The sequence below is a fragment of the Lutjanus erythropterus genome, chromosome 24 (assembly GCF_056507025.1).
Source record: "Lutjanus erythropterus isolate fLutEry1 chromosome 24, fLutEry1.hap2, whole genome shotgun sequence".
Taxonomy (NCBI): domain Eukaryota; kingdom Metazoa; phylum Chordata; class Actinopteri; order Lutjaniformes; family Lutjanidae; genus Lutjanus; species Lutjanus erythropterus.
The window spans coordinates 7,151,727-7,165,850 of record NC_139340.1 but is presented as its reverse complement, the minus strand read 5'-3'; the positions used below and the strand labels follow the sequence as shown (position 1 = coordinate 7,165,850).

General features: G+C 42.1%; 1 protein-coding gene across 5 annotated transcripts in view; it reads left to right on the top strand.

The window, feature by feature from the left end:
• LOC146304607 (receptor tyrosine-protein kinase erbB-4-like) overlaps positions 1-14,124 on the top strand; it is a 319,877-nt gene that overhangs the window by 177,677 nt on the left and 128,076 nt on the right. The window lies entirely within an intron of this gene.

Here is a 14,124-nt window from a genome sequence, read left to right as displayed (position 1 = left end):
ATATTCTTGAAATATTTATGCAAATAGCAAAACGCCTCAGGAGTTATTTCCATACTGGCTGAAAATGTGTTCCATGCATTTCCATCCCGCTCACTCTGCTGCTGGATGGCCGGAAACTACTTTGTAACACAGTCTGGAAAGTATGCCTCTTTGTTTCAGAAGAAATCTCATCACAAAGTTAAAAACATTATTGAACAGATACTATTACAGTTTTGTGCAGCTGTACTTTTGCTGGGCAGGTTTTTTGCTCTTTATAAGGTGATCCTGATCCAGCTCGGATTGCATCCAAAAACCCCTGGAGGTGAGCAGAACAGAAAACCGCAGGCACAGATCACTCAGATCGTAAATATGTTATATAGAGAGAAGCCAATACAAGCCTGGAAGAATATTATTTCATATATTGTTTAATAAGGGACGAGGAAATAGGTGGCTGACTTATTCGGGTATGTTAGGGCAGGAAACCGAGAGATAAAGAAGGATCTGTGGTTAAGGTTTGGTTGGTTTTAGTCAACTAAAACTGCTTGGTTAAGGTCAGTAAGGTTGTTTAGCCAGTGTTGCTTGTTGGTAGGACACAGGATGCAATATTGCTCTCCCATGTCAAAGTCAAACACTCTCCTGATCCAAGCGTCTATGCCAACTTGCTCCTTAAGCACAGACTTTTCAAACTTTTCTGACTTCAAAGACCTGCTGCTCTGTTTCTCCATCACCTGTAGTGCTCTTGACACTTTCACAAGAATCTTTCGGAGGTTTGCTTTCCGTATTTATGTATGTAGGCCGTGTGGTTCAGAAGCTACAGTCCTTTTAATTTGGGTACGTCATTTTAGCTATTTTAGGAGGTGAAGAAGCCCTTTAAAGGTACAGTATGTCTTAGTTTAACTAAATCAACAGAATGTGGAGAAACAATAATAGGCGCTTTCCTTGCTGGTTTGTCTCCTGATACCCAGGGGATGATCTTGCCAGAGGTGGGCACCTGCCTGAGCGTGAAAACCTCCGCCCGCTAGCTGCACGACTAACTAGTTAATTGCAGCTACAGTTAGCAGCAATTAGTGGTCACTGTGGTGATGCTGTCCCTTAACAAAATGATACAAGACTGAGTCCTAAAACCCGGAGATGAGTTAGCATGTTAGCACTGCCAGTTCCCTCTTCTCAAAGTGAGTGGGTTGTGTGTGTGAAGTCACATGACCATTCTGTCGGCCCAAAAAAGGATGTGATCAAGAGCTCTCAAACTGTCAGGAAGGGCAATGCTCCATTTGATATTCTGGTGGTGTCGTGTTGTACAAAACACAGTGATGAAACACTAGAATAATGGGTCCTTCATTTCCAAACACAGCAGCAGTGTTCCTCCTGGCCGTGTGCGCTCATAGAGACAGTCAACATTGAACAAAGGTGACCTCTGACATGCACGTCTGCTGGAGCAGCCTCAATGAAACCAGGAACACATCCTCTCATTTGTCCATCGCGCTGTCCTCAGTAGAAGTCAATGGGATGCAGAGTGGAACTTCGGCGTGATGTGACTTTAATTTAACACCTTTGTACCACTTCAGCGGCCTTTATTTCCCACATTTGCAACAGATCGCTTATCAGGAAAATTTGAAAGATGAATCTTTTGCTTTCTGGGGATGACAGCGATCCACATTAATGTGAACCCTTTTGTTTTAAGATGTAAAGATGCTCATGAGTAAATGTGTCCAGCGTCTGATAGGTGTCCAATTAAATGACTAATCTCTGCATCCATCACTGTGTGAGGGATCTGAATCTATATGAATTAACCATAAAAAGAAAAGGCTTTAGGCTGTTGTAGAGATCAGCTTAACCCCCCTACAGAGTAAGAAAATGATTTCTTGCAAATTCCGGTTGGTTAAGATACCATATTTTATGGACGGCCTGGGAAGAGGACACCACATGATCAGACTAAAGCAGAAAACGGCAGACATCTACACTTTGAAAATCAGTAGATACCAAATGTAAAGTTCTGTCTTATTATTCAAGCAGGCCTCAGCCTTGCTACATGCAGTATAGTGCATATCAAATTAAGCAATCTTGTGTCCTAAATGGCGTTTGTCATGTCTGCTTTACCTCAGGTTTCATTATGCAGTCAAATTGATTTATATTGCAATCTCACCCCCTCTAAAAACACATGGACATTAGCATGTTCACGCATGGATGCACCTGTAACATGCACATATCCACAAAAACGCACGCACACACCTTGTGTCGCCACAAATCAGGACATCCATCTCCGATTAGGGCAATTTGATTCCAGAGTAATGAAGTAGTTTAGCGCTGAAACGTGGTGTGCTTCGCAACCGCTGATGATGCCACTGCCATCATTTTCCCCGGAGGCAAAATGGCTAACAAATACCCTCTCTAACCAATACACACACGCGTACACACACACACACTTTATAAAGAGACAAGACAGATCAGATCTGACATGGTTGTAATCAGTCCCACAGCTGCCTGGTTACCTGGCCTGAATATATTTGGAGTTATATAAATTCTACTGTGCAGCATCTGAGAGAAAGAAAAGTAGTTTATTTGACAGAAGGTGCAAATAGTAGCATATAAGAGTATTTTTAATATTTTACTTCTTTTTTTTACCCATTTCAACCATTGCTTCCCTACTATTACTGCAAACACTTATGAGCCACAACATTAAAACCATTTGCCATCAGAAAGTTTCAACATTGGGTCTTCATGGATTGGACCCACAAATGCTTGATTGGATAAAAAATTGTGGAATTACTTGTGGTTTATTTGACTTGACTACTCTCATTTAGATTTGCTGTTATCCTGCTCTTCATATATGTACCATCCAGGCTGAGTGTATTAAAGTAAAAATAGAGTATAGGTTTAGTTCTGTGTGAAGATAATGGTGAATGTGGGAGAATATCATTCATGTAGGAGGTTTTTGTGTGATTATGGTGCCCTGTGTGAGAGCCAGAATGATTTATGTCCTCGGTGACCTCTCCCAACACAATCATTACCTGTAACTTCTATTTTGTTTCCGTACATCCGCCCTGGGAATTCACATATTTTTGTCTTCTCTCCCATTGACATAAATGGATTGTCCAAGCAGTGTCTCACATTGTCTACCTATGGCTGTGTCCTACCTCTGCTCTGGGCCCAATCATCAATCACTTGGAAGGGCCAGTAAGCACCTTTTCTTTCCCAGAGGAGCGAGCTGACATTGGGCCTCGGAGGCCGCTCAGCTCCCTCTTCCTCCTCTCCCCGGGACTCGTCGAGGGGGCCCCCCGTGCAGCAGATTAGCCCCTCCTCTCGGGGGATCTCGCCAGCTCTCAGAATCTCCGTCCTGAGCTGGGATGACCATGAATAATGAGGGACTTAAATATGAGCTACAGGAGCTAGGTGCAATAGGAGATAACATGCTTCTCACTTTTTTTACTCCATAGCTACTGTCAAGCGGGCAGAAGCCAGCCTGTGGCTGACGTGGACTAGCTTTGTCACATAACTGCATTATGTAGGGTCCCCAAAGGCTACAGCATAATGCGATACGCCATGCGACTGTTGCTGGGTTGCTACAACAGCCTCGCCTCATGAGTTATGTATTAGTGTTTTCACTGCGGCTTACGGATCAGATACTGTACTGCACTGTCACTGTTTTAGGTCTGCCTGCTAATGCGCTGCAAACTTTCCCCTTTGGTAATTTTAATTTCGGAGTCAGGGTCTTTACTGTAAATGTGTCTTGACAACACAGACGCCTCACGGACGCCGCTCATGAAACAGGCTTATATGAGATTGTCGGGCTGTCTGAGACAATAAATATCAGCGCCGAAAGCCAGTAGCACAGCTGCTGCTGGAGGCACACGACTGGATATCAACACACACACACACACACACACACACACACACACACTGTGTCATCCCAAAGTCATTGTCAACACTAGCTGGCAGTGTGGAAACTGAAACGTGTCAGTGTGTGTATCAGACTCTGAAAACTTGCCCTTCAATGAGTCTCGTGGCAACTTTAGTAATTGTGATCCAACATGTTTTATTGCATTTTTAAATCAATATTTTTAAATTAGGTTTAAAATTTTAATTAGCGAAGGAAATTGCATTTAGAAGGTTAATTTCCCAACTCTTGCACCAGCTATCAAATTTGCTCTCACCTTGTTCAGTGTCTAAATTAAGAGCATTAAAAATACCTAAAGATGAGTGAGCTCTCTGACCTATTTTTAAAGGAATAGAAATGCAGTCGCAAGTAGCAATAAATTGAGTTGAAGCAGATTGTGAAGTTTTGGATGATTCTTATTTAACTGACATGAAGCACTTGAAAACACACAACAAACATGAATTGCTATACTGTTGGCATCCATCTGGAGTTTTTAATCCTTGATTTTGTTTATATCAGAGGAGCTATACTCAGTTTTACTCTTACTCGGCTTGATTTGATCAGTTTGGCATATTTGCATTAAAAAATATAGAGTGACAGACTTCTGAGTTAATCATAGGTTCCAGAAAGGCAAACTTTTTGTCACACACGAGTGGATGTGCTGAAAAATTTCAGTTCTCTAAGACCTGTGGTGAAATGTAAAGAATTCTTGGAGGCTTTGACTTCAGTGTAGCATATAAACCGCTTCCCTTTTCAACAAATTTTCTTCAGTGAAACATGACCAAACAAGCTTTTTTCAGGATCGGTCCAGATCTGCCAAATTTGAAGCGAATTGCTCAACATTTGTACAAAAAGTAGCAAATGAACAGATTTTAAGAAAATCCCTCTTTCCCCAAAAATCCAGAAAAAACATATTTTGTGTCTGAGACATAAAGTTCTAAGCCAAAAAAAGTTGCATGCGGCCAATCGATATAATTTTTTTGCCTGAGTAGACAACTCAGATTCCCAACTTATCTGCCAAGTTTGGGAACTAGGAACTGTAACAGTTGAAGTTTCTGAGAGTTTTTAGGACACAAGAACAAAAAGAATCCTAAGAAACGCAGCAGGGAAACTGCAGGTTCACTGCTGGGATCACTGTTTGACGAACCTTCTCGTGGATCAAAATAACTATAACTGTTTTTAATTGACAAGACAGTCAGTTTGACAGTAATAAGACAGAAAGCTCAGCTGAACATTGTGACTGTTGTGGTAACTTGAATAGCATGTGTACTTTCTACTCTCCTGTAGATGTTCTCATTTGTAAATTGTTGTATTTTTGTGAGAATTCATTAGAGTAAAGTTCTCGCTGAGGAAACACCACAATGATTATTTCTCCCCATGTTTCTGGGGTGTAACACCAGCAGCTTCACTGCTTGGATCAGTTTTTGATTAACCTCTTTGCGGGTCTTCTCTTAGTTGAGGCCTGCTTCTTTGTATTTCTTACAATAACTGCTATAACTTAATTGAGAACGCCGTGTGAGATATTCTGCCACTGAAAGTTTGATTAAGCCGAGCAATAAAATGGACTTTCCCTAATGTGCTGGTGGAGAAGTTAAAACGCCTTAAAGGGAGTGGATTTCAAGCCGCTCGGCGCCACCGACATGAAAAGTGGTGTGTGGGTTCAAAACGCTCGCCCCTCCACGTTTGATGTGCTTTCCATTTGAAGTGAGCGAAAGCCCCACCTTCCCCCCACCTGCACACTTTTCACCCTGTTGATTCATCTCACAGGGAGTACCTCAGGGTACCATCAACAAACCCGAGATGTTCCCTCGGAAAAAAAAAAAAGTCTCCTGCACAAATACCTGCGCTGAATGACTCAGTCATTTTCACGGTGACATTTCATGCAGCTGGATTTTCATTTATTTCAAAGTCAATGGCCCTCCTCTCAAAGGCCTTGATTTTTTATTTTTTTTTTAAAACAGGATTTCTCAAAATCTTGAATGTCACGCCCGAGTGCTCTCAGCATACTTAGCAGCCAAACAGTCGCGCGAGGTGAAGGAGTGCATACTTCTCTTACAGAGCTCATTGAAGCGAATTGGTAAACAGGTCCCTGCCCGCCCATTGACTTTGCTGCCGTGTGGAGGAGTCAGATTGCGCCCGGCGCTGCAGTCGGATCAAACTGTTGAGAGTCGGCAGCCTTTGCCGCTGACATGCGCCGCTGCACTCTCCTTGACTCACTGGCAGAGTGCTCTATATGTATGGAAATGAGCCATAATCACCATAATATGTGTCCCATCTCTTGTATTTTATAATGGTGTCATTATACTTTTTTCCTGCGTGATGCCTTTTTCCCCCTTCCTCCTCTCCTTTCCCACTTTGCTGTACCTTCCCCTCTCTCTCCACCCCTCCTCCTCCTCCTCCTCCCTTTCTTCCACCTTCACCGAATCCTCCTCCTATCGCTCCTTCTCATGCCATCTACCTCATTTACACTCTCACTCATCCAGATGACAGGAACAGGTGCACTATTAATTATGCTTTGAAATATATCTCCTCTGTGCTCCACTTCCCTTCCCCTTATCACTGAGCGCTTTCTGCAAATGCCTCACTACGCTGCACCTCCTAACCCTAAACTTCTCTCTCTTTGTTCTTCTAGATTGTTGTTTGTTCTTTCACTTTAACTTTCTTTACCTCCTCTATCAACATTTTTGCTCCCTCTGTCTGATATTTGCATTTTTTACAGAAGCTGAGAGCAGCTCCTACTATTTTTAGGGCCTGTTACACTGAGATTACAACTTAATTGTGTCATTATCTGCAGATATCAAACTGTTTTAACACGATCGTGTCCTAACTATCTCATTATCTCAAGACGGCAACTCAGTTTGTAGTGCTCATGTTTGCTATCCCGAGATAACAATTGAATTACATCGTTATCTCAAGGTATCAAGCGTTGTTTTCTCATGGGCGCGACTTAAATATCTCATTATTTTGAGATAACAAAGCTGTGGGTTTTTTTTTTTTTTTGCAGAGATCCAGCTGCTTCATCCCACCGATGTTGTTTAAGAGTCTATCCAAATCGGCTTAGTCTGATGAAAGCGACGCTGTCAGCGGGACAAACCAGAGTAGATTAAATTTGAGGAAATAAATAAGAGAATTAACCCCCGTGATGGAAATAAACCCACTTGGATGGAGCAGTGGCATCTACAAGAGTAGAGACGTTGGATCACAGCAAACTACAAATCTCAGCATAAAAAGTTAATTACTTTATGATATTGAGACGTACAAATGAGTGACAAATGCAGTCAATGCAAGATTTTTAGCGTCAGTGCCTCTTGTCATTGATTCTCGTGAGTCTCTGTCTGCTGGAGAGATGAACCCACATAAACCCCACATTTTTAATACTGAAACATGCACTTTTTAAACCAAATATGTCCTTAAACTGAAGCGTTTTTAAACTGAGAAATGACCTTTTTAATCTGAAAATGTATGACTGGGTTGTGTATGTTTTAGTTATATTATGGTTGATGTTGTTGTTTTAGATGAATATTAACACTTAATACTACTTTATACTTCAGCTTCACCACATTTGAGGGGAATTTTATTCCACAACATTTCACTGACAGCTGTATAATGACTATTCAGATCACTTAAGAGAAGACAGAACAAGTTTATAAAATACAGTGCACTGTCAAAGATTAATCCAGTGGTCGACCCCTTTGTGGAAAAAAGAAGCAGCACCCAGTCGGGGCCCTTCATCATGTTTCGGAAAAGTTGTTAGCGGTTCCACCGAAGAGATTTCACCTCTAAACTTCTCAGATGGTTTCATTTAAATAACTTTTCAAGGCCAAATGAGGTGAAATGATCCAGTATTTCACAAAGAAAGTGAAAATGCTACAAAAAAAATGCATGGAGCAGAAGTTTGATTTTATCATTTATCATCTCACGACCCCTCAGATTTTTCCTCTCAAACTCTGGAGGCGGGGCCGACCCCGAGTTTAGGAACCACTTGATTGAACTATTCAACAGTACAGTGTTTGAAATGAACTGCAGCTACAAAATGCAGCACAATGCTGCTTTCACATTGATGTATCAGTAATTACACCATAATCATTTGTCTTCCTCATCTGTTAAAGAATAAACGAGTATTTTGTCAATATGGAATAAGAAGAACATGTGAAAATACTTTGATAGACAGCACAGTGAGACACAAGTAGGTTTTAAATCTTAACCTTTAAGTCTCAAGCAAGTTCCAAGTTTCTTTGGTTGCCAGATTTACGTGCATAGCATAGTGGGTCAGAAGTCTGCTTGCCTGAACCACTTAAAATGTCATGTAAAATATAAGACAATAGTGAAAAATGTCCATCCAGGAGTCCAAGGTGACGTCTTTAAATGTGTTGGTGTGTCAGTCCAGAAGCCAAAGATATTCAGTTTAATATGATAATAACCACAGAAAATGGCAATCTCTGAAAACTGTATTTTCTGCCACTTTTGCATAAAAAATTACTTTAACGTTTAATGAATAACCGGCATTTTACTTGCCCTGAGCGAGAGGGCAAGCCTCATTGTTGAGCCCTGACTAGAAATGACAGTTCAGTATCTATAAAAATGCAAATACTTTGTCCAAGTCCAGTGTTTTATAAATACTCATCAAGTTCTGCAGCTAGGTGTCTCTTTTACATTAAGATGAATTAAAAACCTAGTTGGATGACACCTGAAGCAGTGTGGGATCATGGGAGTTGGGTTTATAATAATGTACTCAAAAGCATTTTAATGTAGAAAGTGAAAGTGGGACTGATCTGCAGTTACTGACTGTTAACTGTGTGTTAGAACTAAAATTGAATGTGTAAAAATGGCTGCTCTCGGCCTCCTCTTTGCACCTTTTTTTATCCTGAGGTGAAATTAGGCTCTTGTAATAGTCATGAAGTCAGATTTCATGGCTTCGGAGATCTGTTTTACTGACCTTCTCATTCATTTTCAATTCTCTTTGAATGTGTTGACCTCATCAAGGTCAACACATTCACTGGAACATTAAGAGGGGAAAAAAAGATAAAATGGTCCGTATCCAGTTATGTTGGTGATATAAAATGTGAATAATTCAGCTCAATAATACATGTAGTATATACGTATCCATATGGAGAGCACACAGTCGTGGTGTTTTTAATTCAAAGCTCCCTTAATTCTTCCTCTTAAATTCTCTAATGCAGCATTTTCCTCTAAATCTCGAGTGAAGCCCAAAGGCGATTCTTGGGAAGACTGGAACAGGAGAAATTTGTATGCAAATCTATCGGCTGTGTTGGCAAGACTTCCTGCGTATCTGCAAAGTAAGTTAAACGGAAAATTATAGTAGAGATACAGGCTATTAGCCTAAAAACATCATGCAGTTTGGTGAATGAGCTTACATAAGAGTCTGTTAAGTCATATTTGGGTTCAGACAGGAGGTTCTTGAATGCTGGTGAGCCAATAGTCACTTTTTTTTCATCTTTAATCCGGCTTTAGTATTCACCTCTTATGCGTCTGCTCTCTTTTTTACCAACTGTTGCTGAATTATAACACGAAACAGCCGACTGTGCGCACCAGCAAAGCAGGTCTCGATTCATTAACTGATAGAACTGTTTACCTTGCGAGGCAATTGTTGGCTTATTTCAATACTGGCTTGAATACAAATCGTCCTCTTTCCAAATCAGAGTTGCCATGTAGTGCCATGCGAGTCAGTCTCCACACTGCGAGGGAACATTTCCACATATCTGGAGGGGTTACGGGTGCCTGAGCGGAGCGACTCGCTGCCTCGTATTGAGCAGGTTTCTGTTTCCAAGACGGCACCGCTGCCTTCTATCCTGATTATGTTGTGCGGAGTAAATAAAGCACTTTTGGCTCCCCTGCCTCGGCCTCAGCGCGATGTTTCCCAGAGATGCAAAGACCAATTTCCAACATGTGAAAATTCACATTTCGCCCAGAGGTAAAACCAAAAGAAGAGAGGAAACGAGCCTATCGGGGCCGCATAGGATTCTGTTTGACTGAGCGCTCCACGCTAGGCCGCTAATTGCCTGCGATTGATGGAAAAAAAGCGCTTGAGGAAACGTTAAACTTGCAATGCATCCTGGGTAGTTGACCTGCGTTGACTAAGTCTTGTCTGTGCCTCTTGGCGGTGTTTTTTTTTTTTTTTTTGCCGCGTAGGTGGGGGTTATCGGAATATCTGAGGCCTGTTTGTGTGTGTGCGAGTTGGGATTGTGTGAAAAGAGAAGAAGGCAAAATTCCTCACAAACCCTTTGTGGCTCTCACAACAGAAAAACACTCTGATCCATCAGAGTCAAGCTGGAATCAAAAGATTCAGTCAAAATGGCATCAAAATAATGACCTGGACTTGTGCCAGGCTGTGTGAAGGTTTTAGCGCTTTTTTTTCACATTTTGAGGCACTTTAATCACTCAGCTCGAATGTCATGAGGTTCATTTTAAGGGAGGATGAAGGGAATGTGTGTGTGTGAGCAATCGAGGGTTCATGCACCTTGTTGGTGCAAATTAGCCCTCCCACTCACCTTGTTAAGTGTATATTTTTTTGAGGAAATACAAGGGAAAACACATCTCTGCCCACCGTCCACCTTGTTAAGTCTGAGCACATCACCCACGAGGCAGCGGTGGGCAGCCTCTCCGGGTAACATCCTTCATCTTCTGTGTTTGTGTTTCTGAAACTGAGCGCGGTTGATGCGGCGGGCGGGAGGGGAAATGCAGGTGCTTGTGTTTACTTCCCTCCGGACCTCCCTCCTCCTTGTCTCCCTGCTTCCTCCCTCCTCCAGCTCAGAGGAATGCAGATAAATATTGATCTGGAGAGCTTTCAGGCTCACAAAAAAGAAAACAATTCATGGCAATGGAAGGAAATTAAATAGCGTCAAAGCAAAGGAAAATTACTGAGAAAGGGCAGAGTAATCCTTTAATTTAATTAGGTAAATTACAACAAAAAACCCTGTCTAAGTGTGTTTTTTTCTTTCTTCTGCCCGCTCTCTCCCTCTTTGCTCTCCCTCGCTCCCGCTGGAAGGCTTTCCTGCGGTTGCTAAGCAACAGGGAAACAGTTTTTCTTTGGTTTTCGCCAGCGGGTCCCGGAGGCTGGCAGGGAGAAGGGGGCACAGTGGAAGCACTGTGGAGTCTGCCAGCAGCCGAGTGCATGCCTACAGCTGGGTCGCGTTGCGGAGCAGCCTCCCCCCCTCCCCGTTTCCCCAGTCATGGCGCCCGTGGCAGGAACCCGCAGGTTACGGCGCACAGTTAATGATAGCAGGGCGAGCTCACGAGGCACCCTGGCCCCTCAGCGGTAAACACGGGGTCACGTCGGGGTCAAAGTGATGAAACGGCATGACTTCCAGCCACGGGGACGGATCAACAAGCCCTCGTTTGTTTTTTAGGAGCCGAGTCACAAGTTGCATGCGGTTGCATAAAGTTGCACAACTTGCCAACTCTTTGACAAACATAAAAAACATATTTGACAGAAAATGATTCCACCAAGGGGTTTTTGACAGGCAGTGAAGTACCTCACAATAGAAATCCTTTTTACAATAAGTATGCTAATCAAAGCCGCTGCTGAAATGGATTCTACTTCTCTTTTATTATGTTGTTCTTTCTCTCTTCAGGTGATTGACACATTGTAATCTTGCTAATAAGCACCTCCACTGTCTGTTTCCTTCCCATTGTGTTCGTGTTACAATAGGCCAACTTGGCAGGTGTGCGTGTTTGCTGAGTGCTCAGTATAGAAGCAGATCTCAGTTACCTGGTATTATCCTGAAACGCAGGCTCTCCACATGCTGTATCCCAACTGTCAGTCTCCAGTAGCGTCTCCCAGGGGTCAGCAGCCAATCAAACCTCACATTACTCATTTCCTCCCTCTCTCCCAACCAATCATCCGGCCTGTCTCTGGTCATTAGGGTGTCTCCTTAGCTGCCTGATGCTCCAGAACCATTTCCCTCTCTTGTTGCTGGATATTTAAAATGCCTTTAAATGAGTGGTTATTATTTAATGATCATTGAGAGTTTCAAGGCACGTCAGTGTTGCTTGGAGCTGCTTTGAGCTCATATAAAAGACTTAAATATTAACCAAATCAAAAAATGTTAAAGGTACTATGTGGAATTTTCAGAAAAGTTATTAATGACGTCTGTGCTCACCCTTCAGATATGCAAGTGAGCGTCCTGGGTATCGGCCAGAACAGCAGTGGTTTTACTGTTACTTTACAAAGAAAAGGGGTTTCTGTTTCCCCAAATCTTCAGTGCACTGTGCTGCAGCAGGTGTTTATTTGTCCATCTGACCTGGTTTTCATTGGCTCATTTGCAATCAAATAGTCAGATGAAAGGTTTATATACTAATTCAAATTGTACTCAGCCCTCAAATGTTATTTTAAAAGTAACTACATTTCTTTAACTAGTGTTGCACACTATTTAGGGGATCTGACGGGAGGCAAGGTAGACAGGAGTGTGCATAGACGTCACATCCTTTTGCATGGAAAAACGTCCTTTAAAATGAGTCTTTTACACAGACATCAGGCCACATGCTGTTATAGGCAACTGGGAAAATCAGGGAAAGTGTTATTTTCTAAGTTGCTATTCAGTATGAAACTGGTGGTGTCTCATGTTGTGTTTTTTTTGTGTTTTGATGAAGAGATCCAGACCAGGAAATCTTTCGAGGCGATCTCTGTTTATTCTGACAAAATCCTCCGGTTAATCGTGATCGTATAACTTGTAATAAAGAAGCCAGTGAGGGATCTTATCTGTGTTGCTGCATCGGTGAGTCCTACGAGAGATTATATCAATATCTGCATGTTTTACACCTACCTGGTGTCACCTCTGGTCTCCATGTGAAAACGAGCAGCTGTCAACGATGTGTAAACCGCATTACGCAAAAATTTACGAAAAAAAAAACAAAGGATTGATTCCCAAAAACGAGAAGAAAAAGCCACAGTAATAAAATCTGTGCCTGCCAACAGCTGCGAATGATGCCTCCATTGTACGAGTCAGTGTTGAACCTTGTAAGCAGATCTGTTTCCTCCCCCCCCCCACACTTTTAAATGTAGTGTTCTAATTAGGCTTGTCAGTGGTGGTCGGTAAAATGTGTTAGCGTGGCATTTAACAGCTGTTGTATGTGTGTTAGCGAGTTTTCCTGTGTGTGTATAAGTAAGCTCAGGCTGCTGTTTGACTGACTCAGATGAATATTGCATGGCCACAGAATTGGAGTTGTAGCAACAAGGGAATAAGCTGTCTTTCAGAAGACGCACACACATTACAGTGCGTACACATACACGCATCAAGCTATGTTTGATTATCTGGCAATGACGCCGTGTGTGAAGATTTGATTGGCTGCCAAATTGATTGATGAGGGCGTCCGCCTAAAGAGGTTTTTCTCAGCTTTTTTCTGAAGGGCTGTTATCTGTTTATGTGATAACTGTGCATTGTTGACCTTTAAACCTCCAGTTTTTTGTTGTTTTTTTCTTAATTTTTCTGGGAAATTATGATGAAAATATTCTGAAATCGTGCTTGCCTTGGCCCCATCCGTCGGCCTGACTCTGCAGTTGAATTAATTTGCCTCATCAAGTACATAACACAGACGTAATCAGCCTGATTTTTTGTGACTTTTGAGAAGGTCAATTGATGCACGATGAGGCAGATAGCTGAGGTCTACCATGCTTTTCAGCAAGGCACTCAGTGCGCATATTATGTGTCTGGCTCAGGCATTCAGCCAAGGCCTCTGAGCTTGAACCAGTGCCAAATTGTTTTTCCTCTTTTAGTTTTAGGTCTCTGAGGTATTCGATCGCACCTGACTGAGAGTTTCCATGTGACGCCTTCAACATATGCTCTGTAAGATCAAATTAATCAAACACAATCGCCGTATTTTGATTTGAAATAATTGGTTCTGAGGGTGCGATTGCTTATTGGCTCCACGAATGACGTATTTGCCGCTATCATGACTTCTACAGCGTTAAAGAGCAGCTGAGAGACTGTAATCAGATGAGAAGTGCAATCAGCCTGCAATTGATCTGACATTTTAATCATTTTGGACTGTATGTCCAAAGATTTCATGAGCTTGACATTTCAAAATGCAAATAACATGCTCCGTGCACAGAAAATGAGGAGAATGCATTACCACTTTAAGTGCATTCCATGAGTCAGATATGGTTTAAAGGAATGTGCCGTTTGGCATTGAAAATGAAGATTTTTGGGGTGGTGGACTGTGTGAACTTGTCCCTTACATCTCTTCACATGACATGAGTGTTTGTTATTTGTTTTCCTATATTCTTTTTGGAAAAAGAAACAGGATGGCATTGA